This window comes from Monodon monoceros, unplaced genomic scaffold, assembly GCF_005190385.1.
Source record: "Monodon monoceros isolate NGI ecotype Baffin Bay Population unplaced genomic scaffold, NGI_Narwhal_1 Super_Scaffold_13, whole genome shotgun sequence".
Lineage (NCBI taxonomy): Eukaryota > Metazoa > Chordata > Mammalia > Artiodactyla > Monodontidae > Monodon > Monodon monoceros.
The window spans coordinates 16,789,268-16,803,392 of NW_021703769.1; the positions used below are offsets into that span (position 1 = coordinate 16,789,268).

Sequence of the window (14,125 nt, forward strand, 5' to 3'; positions counted from 1 at the left end):
TTATTCATAGGTAAATAAACTAACAATCTCAAATAAACTTTAGTTCCTGTGGCAAATTACATATTTAAAAAAATGGCTGCAACAATATTTCCTGTCCCATGTGCTTTTCCAGAACCTAGACATCCCCTCACCACATCAAGTGGTCAATCTGCTTCCCCTCCCCTTGATTAATAGAAGGAGGTGGGAGTGATGCTGTGTGGCTTCTGAGGCTGGGTAGAAAAGGGCACACTCTTGCCCTTTTATCTCCTGGACACTCACCTTTGGCCTCCATGTAACACACTCGAGGCAGCCATACAGGGGGGAAGCCCAAGCTAACCCACTTGGAAAGACCACACAAAGAGACCTGAGACTACGTCGTGAGTGAGGGATGCCTGTCAACCCTCAGCTGCCCAGTCCCTGTGTGACTACAGTCACACTAGTGACCCCAAGCCAGAACTGCCCAGCCAAGCTGTTCCCAAATTCCTTATCCATAGAGACCATGAGCGATAATAAATGATTATTATTGTTTTAGAGCACTAATTTTGGGGTGATTTGTTACATGGCAACAGATAACTGGAACAGTTCCCCCTAATCAACTCTAACCATCCAATCCTCCAACGTCCTTTTTTGGCTCAGTTATCATGACATTTGTTATTAAAACACTGAGCGTTTTGCTTTGATTGCTGGACAAACACTGAGAGGTTTGCTTTTCTGCTCCCTATCCTCCTGGGTGACAGGGAGAGAAGGGTATATAGGGCAGCTCGATTCCTCAGGTCCCAGGCCTGTTTACACAGAGCACCAAAGATGGGTTGCCTCCTTTCCCCCATCTTTCCAGGAGGGAACAGGTAGGGCATCATGGACTTGGGTTTATACCATTTAAGACATACAGCAGCTTGTCTAGAATCAGTAGGAGAGGTGCTCTGAATGTCCAGACTCAATTTAAGAATTTTATCGAAGCCTCGAATTCTTTCCCACATGACCTCATTCCTGATGTGCCACACAAATGGCCCTAGACTTTCCTCCTAAGATTAACTCCTGCAGGGGATGGACACCTAGGACCAAATGGGACAGCCTTTTTAAAAATCATTGATTTTTATTTATCTCTTAAGTACTAAAGGTAAATATTGAATATAATTTCAAGAGAAATTGTGTCACAAGTTATTTTAAGTAAATAGAAAACCAAGAAAGAATAACTTTTGTTGTTATTCTCATGCCAACATGAAGAAAACTTTACTAGGGTGAAAAGTTTGTTGGCCATATTTGGAAGCATCTTTAACCTGCTAGCAATCCTAAGGACTTTTCCTGGGCTGAGGTTGTTTGAGCCTGGTTGTAAAGCCATCCCCATGGCACTTTTTATTCCATTCCGTGGAAGATATCACTGGGATCACAATGGTGAGACATAGATATTTGTAATAAGGCATCAGATGTGCGCACATGTGCACGCGTGTGTGTGTACATATATATTTTAATGTGTTTAAAGTTTTTTTTATTGTAGTAAAATATACATAACAAAATTTATTATTTTAACCTTTTTTATAGTTCTATCTTTTAGGTCTTACACATTCCTCATTTACTCCTATATCTTTGTTTCTTTTATATATGGGATAAATGTTTCTATTATTTTTTAATTGGCTATTGCTGGTAAAAAAAAAAGATGTGTTTTTTAGGCATACATTGATATTTTGTATCTGGCTTCCATACCAAAACTCTCCTATCAGTTCTAATAGTTTTCAGTTACGGCCGTGGGTTTTAACCAGACAATAATATCATCTACAAATAATGGTACTTCTGTCATCTCCCTTTTAGTACTTAATTGCTCTGATTTTTAGTTTTTTAACCATTTTAAAATATGCAATTTTGTGGCATTAAGTACATTTGCAGTGGTACAACCATCATCACTATCCATTTCTGGAACTTTTTCATCGTTCCCCAAAGCACTCTATACCCATTAAACAATGACTCCTCATTTCCCGTCATCTCTAGCTCCTGGCACCTCAATTCTCCTTTCTGTCTCTGTGAATTTGCCTGTTTTTAGGTGCCTTATGTAAGTGTATTCATCCAGTATTTCAGATAGCCTTTTTTTTTTTTTTTAATAGATTTTCCAGCCCATTGATGGTGGATTTTTACAGTATGAAAGTAACTAAGACCTTTAACTCTGCTTGGTCAAATTCCTACTCTGTTTTCAGTCTCCCTCATTTCTGTAGTTAAAAAATGCAAATCATTTCAGAGTTCTGCCTGCCTTCTCTCCTGGATTTGTTTCTGTCCACAAGATTTAACTGACCTGTAAAAGCTCTTCTTCAACCCTTGAATTTAGCAATTTAATGCCCTTTGTTTCTGCTTGATAATCTTTATCCTTTTCCCTTGTGCATTACGAGAAACCCCTCTGATCAATACTGCCCACTTCACACAGTTGTTTTGCAGTTATGAAATAATATCTGCTAAATAATCTAACTTTGCAGGCTCTCCTTTTCACTTAGGCGAGTAATGAGTTAGTTCTCCTTATGTAGATTTTGACCTTTGTGTTATCATTTTATCCCATGCACGAAGAAGAATCAGACTTGGACTTGGAGTTCTACTACCGTGACAATACCTGTGTTTTCAAAGTCATTTCTCACTTTACTAGGCGTTTGTTGACAAAGACAATTCAGATGGCCATTTTCCTTTATTTTTCCAAGGTTTAGCATGTTAGCCATGCTCTTTGATGGGGAGCGATGTCTATAAATGACACAGAAGTTTCTAGGGCCTCAGGTTTACTGACTATGGCCTTGAGTCACGCTACAGCTCTAGGCAGTTTTGTCCATTATTGACTTGGGCACGTTGGTGTATAAGTTCACACATGAAAAAAAATCAATTCTTTTGCTCTGCTCAGACAACCCCAGATCCCATGTACCGGATGGTTTTGCCATCAGTCACCTGCTGCTTAACATCTTCATAAAGATCAACATTATAAATATACTGAACGAAACCTCAGTGAAGTATCTCAATCGAGGGTTGATAAACATTTTTATAAAGGGAGAGCTAGTAAATATTTTTCCCACAAATTTTTCAAATAAAACTTTATTTACAAAAACAGGCAGCAGGCCCTAGCTTGCTTACCCCTGTTCTAAATCATTCATGATCTTTTATTTTTTTAACCTTTAAAATGTCTTCAAAAGTACATATCATTTTAAAGATCTCTGTATAAAAGTGATGGCTTCATAAGGTGATAGATATTTTGTGCATCATGATCGTGATACCTGGGTCCATTTTTAGCTTCTGTGATAAGCTGTAATCACCAGTCTGTAATACCCAAGCATCTAAGGGCATCTTCCTCCTGCTCCTTTGTACTGTGACTTCTGCTGCTTCTGTTCATTCAGTCGCCGCCCCGCACCGCCCCCCCGCCCGAGGACTCATGTTGTTGTGAGAAGTCCATGTGACGGCATGGTTGTTGTGTGACCTGTGATTGGAAGGTTTTCTGTGCTGCTCTCCTTGACTTTCAAATTCTCGGTGGTTTCAAGATCGCATCTTCCAATTTCAGTTTTTAATCACCAATTTTCCCAGTTGAAAAGACACTTAAGGAAGGTACATAGAGCAAAAATCACAAAATGCAGAGGTCTGTCTACTCTCCTGCTGTTCAGGAATTCGTTGAGGGAGGGAGGAGGGTGTGGCTGGGGAAGTAAAACTGAGCGTCTGTGAATAATAAAAGCAAGCGGGAAGAATTGGCCTTGATTTGTGGCAGCCTGTGGGGTTTTGTGTAATAAGAAACAGGCACTTGTTTCTAGGGAGGCACCCCCCCCCTCCCCCGCCGTTCCATCTGGATGCTCGCTGTCAGCCTCACTGGGACAGCCAGCCTCCCAGCTCACCTGCTTGGACTCAGAAGGGCACTGGCCAAAGGCCGAGGTGTGTGCTGAGGACTCTGGCAAGTGACTAAGTTGATACCCCTGGGTCATCCTCCCAAACCACAAAATTGTCAAGTTTTCTCATCTCTTACTGCCCACAGATGTTTTCTGGTCTCTGTATCTTCATGAAGATTCGCGTCATATAGCATGCATGTTGGAGGAAATCTACTGATTGTGCTTGCACCCGTGTGCAAACCATTTAAAGGTGTGGTGTAATGTGAAAAGTGTCTTGGAATCAGACAGTTGAAGGTTCAAACCGAGCTCTACTCAATAGAGCCCACGTGACTTTGAGCAGCTCTATAGACCTAAGTTTTCTATTCTGTGAAATGGGCATAATGATATCCATCTCATGGTATTCACCCACTCACTAATTCATTTACACAGTGGTTCCAGAGGACCTACTGGATGCCAGACACTGGGGGATGATGTCCTGAGACCTTAGGGCACATGACAGATGTGGACTTACTGTCTAGTAGATGTTGCAGGGATTAGGGATATAAAGTGCCCGAATGCATTAGGTGCTTCATACATGGTAGCTTGTTACTATTCCATTGGGAGTGTGCTCACTGGTGTTGGCAATCCCAGGTCACAGGGGACACGGTTGCCTTGTTAGAGGGCTGCCCTCATTCCTAACACGTCCTGCCAGTTGACCCTATTACCTTTTACGCGCTCCAGTGATTCACCCAATCACAGGTTCTGACCAGGGGCTCCTGTTTCCCTGCAGCCACTGTCTCTCCGGTTTATTGCCTGGGAGAAGCATTTAATAAAGAGTCAGTGGCTCTGCTGGTCTTTTGTGAGTGTGTGCTTCCCTGCTGCATGGGACATATAATTTCACTGACCGTCATGAACCTTTCTGTCCCTGTGTGATGTAAGGCAGGGCTGCTGGCAGCACCTGGGTGCTGGGAACCCTGGACTAGACTGAAGTCAGAGGGAGGGAAGCCTTGTATGTTCCTCCCACCCCAGACCCTGTGCCTGAGAGAGCAGCCCCGTGGACCACAGATCCACACCTCTTCACCTTCATGTCACCAGTGTAACTGAGAGCAGCACAGGCTCAGGGACTGTGCCGTCAAAATGGATGTTGTAGAAGGGAAGGAACATGAAATTTTTTTCAGGCCTGATTACTTGGTTTTGTAGATGAGGTAAGAGAAGGGCACTCAAGTCGTTCTTTTTCTTCATATTTACGGAGCACTTAGTCTGATACCCAGCACTCTGGGGACACGGTGACAAGCAACACACACAGCCTATGGTAGCCACTCTCCAAGATGGCTCCCAAGGACGGTTGCCTTCTGGTCTTCGTATCCTCGTGTGGTCTCTTCCCACGCTGTTCCAGGCCTGGTGTGCGTAACTGATGGAATTCGGTACAAGTGATGAGATGCCACTTCCAAGATTCAATTGTAGTAAAAGATTCTGCAGCTTGCATCTTGGCCTCCCTCTCTGTCAGATCCCTTGCTCCGAGGGAAGCCAGCTGCCATGTTACGAACCATCACATGAAGAAGCCCACGTGACTTGCAGCCAACAGTCACATACGTGCTCTTGGAAGACAGGCCCCAGCACTAGTCAGGCTTTCAGATGGCTGCTGCCTTCCGATGTGACAAACGTAGCAAGTGCCATGAAAGGAGAGACAGGCAAGAAGGAGAGATTAGAATAACTGCTGTGATTATGTGTGTGTGCATATATATGTATATATGCAAATTTAGGTTTGGTGGGGTGTCAGGAATGATGCCTTGGAGGAAGCGAAGTTCGAAGCAGCTCCTGCAGGATATAAAGCAGTTAGCCTAAGGAGACATTACAGGGAGGGGCAGACCCCAAGGTGGGCAAGCGTGTGGTATGTTTAAGGAACTGGAGAAAGGACAGGTAGCTGGAGTGTGACAAATGGGACAAATGTTCCATCAGAGGAAGTTGGAGGGGCATGCACCTTGTAGGCCTTGGTGAGGAGGTGGGATTTTACTGTGTAATCCAGCTCTGCCTGGTAGAACGTTCTGTGCTGATGGCCATATTCTGCATCTGCACTGGCCAATAGGGTAGCCACTAACCATAGGTGGCTCTTTTGCACTTGAAATGTGGCCAGTGCAACCGAGGCACTGAATTTTTAATTTTATTTAATATCATTGGACTTAAGGTCAGACACATGTGGCAGGTGGATATAGTGGAGAAAGTGCAAAGAAAGGGGCGGTTTCCAGCGGGGCAGTGATGTGATTTGAGAGGAGCCTGTAGGATGAGCTCGCTGGCTGTCCAGGGGAGAATGGATGGAAAGTGGGTACAGGGAGGAGTGAGGAGGAGATGCAGGGGTCCAGGTGACAGGTGGTGGCTGCCTCACCTGTCCCTCTAGGTTCTGTGGCCTTCCGTGTCCTCTTGTAGCCTCAGGACTACAGGGGGTTGGAGACACCGAAGCTGGGGTGTCAGCGTGGGATCTTTCCCACCTCATCTAGCCTGATGCAGGGGCATGGCCTTCAAGACACCTGTGTCTTAGCTGCTACCGAGCACAGACAGGTTCCTCTCATAGAGGGGGTCTGTCCGCAGGCCCTGCCTCCTGCAGAAGTCCCTGTTGTACAGCTCTCTTTCCAAGGCTCAAGCATCTTTAGGTGTCTGCATAGTCCTCCACTGCAGGCTACTTATTTTCTGTGCTTTAGTTTCTTCATCTGCAAAATGGGATAGTAATACTGCCTGTCTTTAGGCATCTCAGCCTCAAGTGAGATTAAATCCATGTAAACCACTTACCTCCATGCGTGGTACGTGGTAGAATTGATAGTTCCATGTGCTAATCTCATCTGACCTCATGTGAGCCCTAAGACTAGACAGGGTCTGATTCAGAAATTGCCTCTTGAGCTGTTATTAAGGGGGCTTCTGGGATTGGATTCAAGGGTCTGCTGCAGAGGGGAACAGGTGACCCAGGATGAGCTCAGGTGGTGAATGTTCCGGTCCGTTTTCATCAAATGCCGGCCATTGTCCTGAAATGGACAGGTGGAAGTCCCAGGAAGCTGGCTGGCTCTGGGGACAATGGATGCTCTTTAGTGAACCACACAGGAGCTGGGAACCCCCAGGTCTGTGCCCTCACAGGTTCATGCCTGTGATGCTTTCAGGACTCCAAGTATAACAAGAGGGCAAGCCCCAAGCACAGGTACTTTTAAAAGCCTCTGTTTGCAGCGTATTTGCTGGTGTCTTACTGGCCAAAGCAATTCACATGGCCAAGCCCACAGTCATTGTGGAAGGGAATGACCCAAGAGTGTGGTTACAGGGAGGTAGATCTTGCAAACAGTTCACCACTCCGGTTTATGGCAGGTAGTTGCATGCCCGATTTGATTCGTTTCTTGAAGATCTCATTCACTTCTTAAAATAAGGAGTTTCATTGTTGTTTGTCTTTCAGGGATAGAGTCTCTGAGGTTCAGGGAAGTTGAAGGAGGTGCATTCACACAGTTGGAACTAAGTATAAATTGCAGCTAAGTATAAATCGCACTGGACAAAGTTAAACAGTCGAGGAAGACATTATTCAAGACTATTGCAATCAGGGAGAGAGACTGAACTCAATGCTGAAGGGCTGGAGAATTTTTATGAGCTGAAATGGGGGAATTGTTAGGCTCTCTGTGTTTGCTAATTGGTCTTACCAACTGAAAAGTAAGCTTTCTTGTATCTTCACAACAGGAGATAGTTTTATGAATTGGAGAAAGGTGCCCACTGAAGTTAGGCTCCTACGTTCCCTCAGAGACTGGGAGAGAGGGGCTTATCTCCTTTGCTGCTTACATTTCAAGAAGATGGTTCCCATGTCCTTGAGAAAGGCGTTTTGTTTCTTGGGTTGTAAAACTGGTAAGACCCTGGGAGAAAATTCCCATGCATTTCAAAGAGGCAGAGAAAGAATTTTAAAATTACAAGTTTTCTAAAGCAAATGCCCTAGGGAAAGGGAGATGGGAGGCATATAGTCAGTAAGAAACTTGCATAAAATTCAGTCAAATCCAGGATAACGTTAAGACCATCTGGGTCACAACTGACATTTGAACCCTGGTCCATGTGATTCCCGCACTTAGGCTCTTTCCCCCATGATTCACGGTGACCACACACAATACAGACTGTAGTTTAAGAGGTAAACTTGTCACCGCTTAGAGGCAGCTTGGGCAGCTTCTGAAGAATTTGAATAAGAGAATGTATTTAACACATCGATGGCTCCTATAAAATTGCAGATGCAACATATAGAACAAGGCGAACTTAAAATAGCTGTACAATTCAGATCTACAGTGTCAGAGCCCAGAGGGCTCAGGAATACAAGGTAATCCATTCTCCTGGCAGCACAGGTGGGAGAAGAGGTCTTGCCCAAGGTCACAGAGTGAGCAGGGGTCAGACCTGAGACTGTGTGTCCAGATCTCCTGACTCCCAGTCCCCGGCTCCGAGTTCTTTTGGCCCCATCCTCCAAGGCTTTGCACCAGTGGCTTTTCCTGGTTTTTTTTTTTTTTTTTTTTTCCTTTCATTTCTTTTTAAAAGCTCACTGGCAGCTACTGCTCTAAGGCAGAAAATGTATTCATTTAAATGACTTGGTGTGGAAATAGAAGCTTGAATAATGATGTTACCATTTATAATTGCTCTGATTAACCACACCACGTTTTGCAGTTCAGAATAAAAAAAGCCTCGTTCCTTTTGTGATGTGAATTTTAATTGCTTTCTCTCAGGAAGACCCCTCCAGGCTTACCTGCCGGTTCCCCAGCTCTGGGAACCTCAGAAGGACCCGTCTAGGCTCCCTGGGTTCTCTGGTGGAGATTTGGGGCTGGGCACAGAGCAGATATTCTGGGAATACCTGGTTGGTTTGAGATTTGGGGACAGAAACTACCTGCTTCCACACTGGAATGAAGTTCTGTCCTCCCTTGGGGGATCACAGCATTAGGGACCTCCGCAAGGCCCAGATTGAAGATCAGGGATAAGGGAGCTTCTCTAGGGTGTTTGACTGCTCCCTGTGGTTGTCATTCCTGAGATCACAAAGGGGAGAGAATCATCCATAATTTATCTGCCAGTGAATGTGTCTTTTCAGATGGATTTACTTTTTTTTTTTTTTAACCTTAAGGATATTTTCACTTATTTTTCTATTCTTATTTGAGATTTCACCCATATGAAATGAGAACCAGCACAGTGCAGTGGAAAAGGCAAGAGTTTAAGAAAATATAGGTGAATATTTATTTGATCTTAGGAGGAACAAGGGCTTTCCAAGTGTCAGAGCCAAGAAATGAACTATAAGGGGAAAGAATGATCGATTGGATTACATAAAAGTCATAAACATTTTTAAGTAAAAATAAAATGACAAAAAAGTTAAAAGACAAACAGCCTGGGGAAAATATTTACAACATATACGATTCACAGCGGTCAACTGTCTTTAATATATAAAGAACACTAATAATCAACAACAAAAAAATGGTTTCTTGGTAGAAAAAGAACAAAAGGATGTGACTAGACAATTAATGTAAGAAAAATTGCCACAGTCATTAAAAATCTGAAAAAAAATGAGCTTCACTTGTAGTTACTGAAATATAAATCAATACAGAATAAAGGTACCATTTTTCTCTATTTACATTGACAACAATTTAAACAGGGACATTGGTGAGGATGAGATGATATAGTTGTCAAAAGGGTATACATTTCTGCAGTCTTTCTGGAGAGTGGTTTGAAATGTGGTTTGAGAATCTTAGACAGGCATACCCTTTGGACTTGTAATTCCATTCCCAGGAATGTATTACTTCAGAGAAATAATTAGAGATGTACATAAAAGATAAGAGGATTTTTATCAGAATATTATTTGGGATGGAGAAGAATGAGGAAAACAAATTTAAATGCCCAGTAATAGAAAGTAGCTAAAATAATTATGTGACTTCTATGTAATGGAATTATCTGCAGACGTAAAAGAAAGTATCAAGTACTCCTGAATGCCATGTGAAAAGTCTTACACTAATGGTAGTCCTAGATTACCTTTGGTTGATTTAATAAACAACCAAAACGCACAGAAAAATAGTAAAATATAAAAAATTAATGTTTTATAGACCCTGGGAAAAAGAATTTTCAACAAAGTACAAAAATTTAAATCATTCCTTTAAAATTTTAAAGCATAACTAACCTTCATATGCACTCTATTAATGATTTTATTTAAATGATATATTAGTCCTGCATAAATGAATGGAAGAAAATGAACCCAAGTGTAGGCAGTTCTTGTGTTTGAGTGATAGACTGTGGGCAATTCTTAATTTCTTCTTTAAAAGAACTTCCAAACTCTTTTTAAAAGTTACTATAGTAAACAAGTGTTTCTTTTAAAATCCGAGAACCCAATAAATGATATGAAAATCACTAAAATAACAACAGAATGAGAAAGAATCAAGACATTTAGGGTAGATGAGTTTGAGTTTAAATCTGAACTTTGGATTGAGCAGCTGGTTGGCCTTGTGCGTTTATGAACTTTTCCCTGTCTATAGTATGAGGATAAATGAAGCTCTGCAAAAGTTGGTTCGAAGGGCTAATTCAGAATGTAAGTAAAGAACGTGGCACCGCATAGACTCTTAGTAAATGTTACCCAGGGTCCTCCATTCTCTCTGTTGGTCTGTTTGGTATTTTGGATTTGATCTAGGGTCTGCGTTGGTCTTTGAACTCTCCTCTAATTTTGGGTTTCCGAATTTAACCACAGGCACTTTTTTCCTTTTCCCAAAAGAGGACTAAATTGGGCTGGTTGTCTAGCCTTGACATTGCTGTGGCTGAAAATTTGAATGGGCACGTTTAGATTCTATCATGCTGGGATACGGACTCTGACATTTCTTCCCGCTTTCTCTTGTTAGTTTGACAGAGTATTCTAAAATTGTAATTCCCAGTGGTGGCAAAGATGTGACTAAATAAATGGTTATTTGTATACCATGTTCATCGCCGTGTAAACTCATAAACCGTTTTAAAGGAATTTTTGGGAATATATATCAAGAGCCCTTAAGCAGCTTCATATCTTTTGATTTATTATTTCCATGTTTAGGAAATATTGTTTTAAGATAATAAACAGATACACAGAGCATAATTTATAATTCATTCCAACGCTGTGTCCTTTTTAGAATCTGAGGGGATAAGACATAGATCTGGTTGCTTGTGTTCATGAAACCCATAGAGTTTGGGTCCCTTTGGCAGGAGGCACCATTCAGGTGGTGTGCAGGGTTCCATGTATCAGACACAGCTCTTTTAATCATTTCAGTCTCGATGAAAGAAGCCATGTGGGGTAGTGCAAAGGGTCTGATCATTGGCATCAGCAAATATGGATTTGCATCCAGACATTGATAGATGACTGACTTGGGACCTTGAGCAAGGTGCCTTCCATTTCTGTGTTCATTTTCCTCACCTGTAAAATGGGTATGATAATGTTAGCCTTTCAGGGATTTTGTGTGTAGGGGAGAAGAGAATGCATGCAGTGCGGGGCAGGAAAGACCAAGTGCTTTATGATCATATCTGAGTCAGTCCCCAACCCTTTTTTGGTGAATTAGACTGATAACTGTGGGTACTGTCACTTTCTGTGTTGATTCCCTTGTGCTCCCTGGGGAACAGCCAGGCTGCAAGACTCCCCAGTCATCTGTAGCCCCCATGAAGCAGTAGCTGGATCCTTAGCCAGCTCTCCTAGGAATTGGGGGTGAGTATTGGCCTGGGGGCAATTCTGTCTTCTTTCCTCAAACATCATAATGTCACAAGGACACTTTAAGACAGAAGCTTTTGTAGAAAATGTTTTCACAAAATCAAAGGAGTTTACACATTTTAGATAAACTGTATTTTAAAATAAATATTTGCTGGATGAAAACGTTTTGTTAAAAAATCATATGTACCTACTACACAAAGTTTGGAAAATACGGAAAAGTAGAAGGATTAGGAAAACAAGGACGCATGTATTTTCTAACTACCCAAAGATAACCATTGTTAGTATTTTCATGTATCTCCCTGTTGGGTTGTCTGTGCATTTTCACATAATTGAAATCATGCTGTATGTATTGTCATGCATCTTCCTTTCTTTTTTCATTTGACCCTATAATAAGCACTTTTCCTCACGTTATTAAAAAACTCTTTGTAAAAATAGCTTTGAATAGCTCCATCTTATTCAGTGGATATTAGATAGAACAATTATTCATTTCAGTTATTTTCAAATCAGTGGCAAACAATATTGTTTCCCATATCTGATGTTTTCTGTCTCTTATCCTTTATCCTGTATCAGATATTCCTCAAATTATTTCCTTGTTCGAAATGTCTGTGTATCAGGCTCAGGGCTGGCAGAATTACACCTCCTTTCAATATGTGTAATGACTCACCATTAAATCTTTAATACATTCTAGCTGTTTCTTTAATGTTGTCTGTAATTTCCATTGGAACTCGAGATGTCGCAGCTGCTCTGAGGAGGAATAATGCTTCGAAAAGTGAAGAGAATGGCGCATTCCTGATTTGGAGTCATTGCTGATGGCAGATAGAAAGTGACCATTTGTGCCAGGAATAGCTTTTGTTTTAATTTTTGTGAAGAATTGGAATTAGTGAGAAAAATGAGAGGAGTGTTCCATTTTGTGGGTAATGTGAATACAGTTGAAATTGAACAGATTTTTCTCCTCTCTGTCTCCAGCCTTAGTGGAACTTGTTCTAATTTTCTGGAGTTGTTCACCCGGTGCTTAGGATTGCTTTTAGCAGAAACGATCTCATTTCGGGAGCCTGTGAAGAGGAAAAGGAAATGTGTTCTCACGACTGTGAGTCAGTGTAGAGTGAAAGAAGCTGCAGAGAGCTCTGCATGTGTCTGTGGGTGTGGAATTGTGTGTGAGTGTGTGTGTTGGGGTGCAGAGAGAATGAAGTCTGTGAGGAAAGGAGAACGTGGGAAATAATGACCAAGTTGTGTGCAACTCCTGCTTGTCGTCCTGCAGTGGGAAAATGTGAAGATCTACTCCGGGGTTCAAAAGTTTTGGGGTGATATGGCTTGCCTGGTGTTGGTGAGAAAATATCTAGAGGTCTTGGTTGACAAGGAGTGCAGGGTCACCTGGCGTAGGCAGGGCAGGGGGGTTGGGGAGTGAAGACCAGAGAGGCTACTTGACTTTGCCAGGATTGCACAGCGCAGTTCAAATCAATATCCGCTTAATTGCATCCCCCCCCCCCCACTGCACCCTGCCGGGTAGCACCTGTTCAGCCAGGATACAATCTGCCGCTGGTTGACGGGATGTAGGTGGGCAATGATGATGGATCCTGCCCCTAAGGACACTCTGAACTTAAAAAAACAGCAGCCCGGATTTACCCTGTTTTCATTTTCCACACCCTCTGCCCTCTCCCCAATAACTCTTGACGAGAAACAAGACTACAGAACTGGGAATCATGTCCAGGTAAGCTTCTCACTTTTGCACCTGTCAGAGGAGGTGGATCGTTACCTGGAAATTATACTCAGTTTTCTGTATGAAAGGAATACCGGTAAATAACCCCAAACAGAATTTATCTGGTTATACCTGGGGCAGGTGTGTGAGTACACGTTGTTTTCTACTATTTGATGTTGTATAAATTCACACTGGAAATGTACCTTTTTGTGTCTTCCGCCCTGTTTTTTGTTTTTTGCAAGGTAAAGATATTTGTCTCAAATTAATTTAACACATATTGAAGTACCTGCTGTTTGCCAGGTGCCATTCCAGGCAAGTGTGTGGGATGAGGACCCATGTGAAGAGAGTTTACAGTTTAGAGAAGAGGGAGGCAATGCTTCGATCAAATGGTCCAATAATTGTAGATACTAAGTGCAGAGAAGAAGGCGCCAGGACCGTGTGAGAGAGAGAGTGATGTGGTGAAGGGGTGGGGTGGGTGTTGTGCGCAGCCTCCGAGGAGGTGACATTGGAGCTGACATTTGAGACCCAAGTGTCAAGAACAACCTGCTGCATGAAGAGTTGGGGGGGGCAGTTTTTGCTGTTGTTGAGTTTTTGTTTCCTCCCCTAAACTTGCTTCTTCCTCAGCCTTCCCCGTATCAAAACGGTGCTACTATCCACTCAGCTGCTCAAACCAAAAATCTAGGATGATCTCTGATTCCTCACTTTCCCTTTCTTGCTCTCACCCTTCTAGCTCCACCCCGGAAAGATATTCTCAGCTTGCCACTTCCTTCCATCTCTACCTCCAGCTGTCAATCATCAACTCCCCCCACCGCCCGGACCACTGTAAAAGCCTCCTGATAAATCTTCCTGCTTCCCCTCGTCCTCCTGTAATTACAGTTGACCCTTGAACAACATGGGTTTGAATGCAAGGATCCACTTACATGCAGATTTTTTCCCAATACTGAATAC

The 14,125-nt window shown here is 42.6% G+C and overlaps 1 protein-coding gene across 2 annotated transcripts in view; it reads left to right on the forward strand.

The window, feature by feature from the left end:
- PTPRT (protein tyrosine phosphatase receptor type T) overlaps positions 1-14,125 on the forward strand; it is a 1,065,023-nt gene that overhangs the window by 192,642 nt on the left and 858,256 nt on the right. The gene's annotated exons all lie outside the window — the stretch shown is intronic.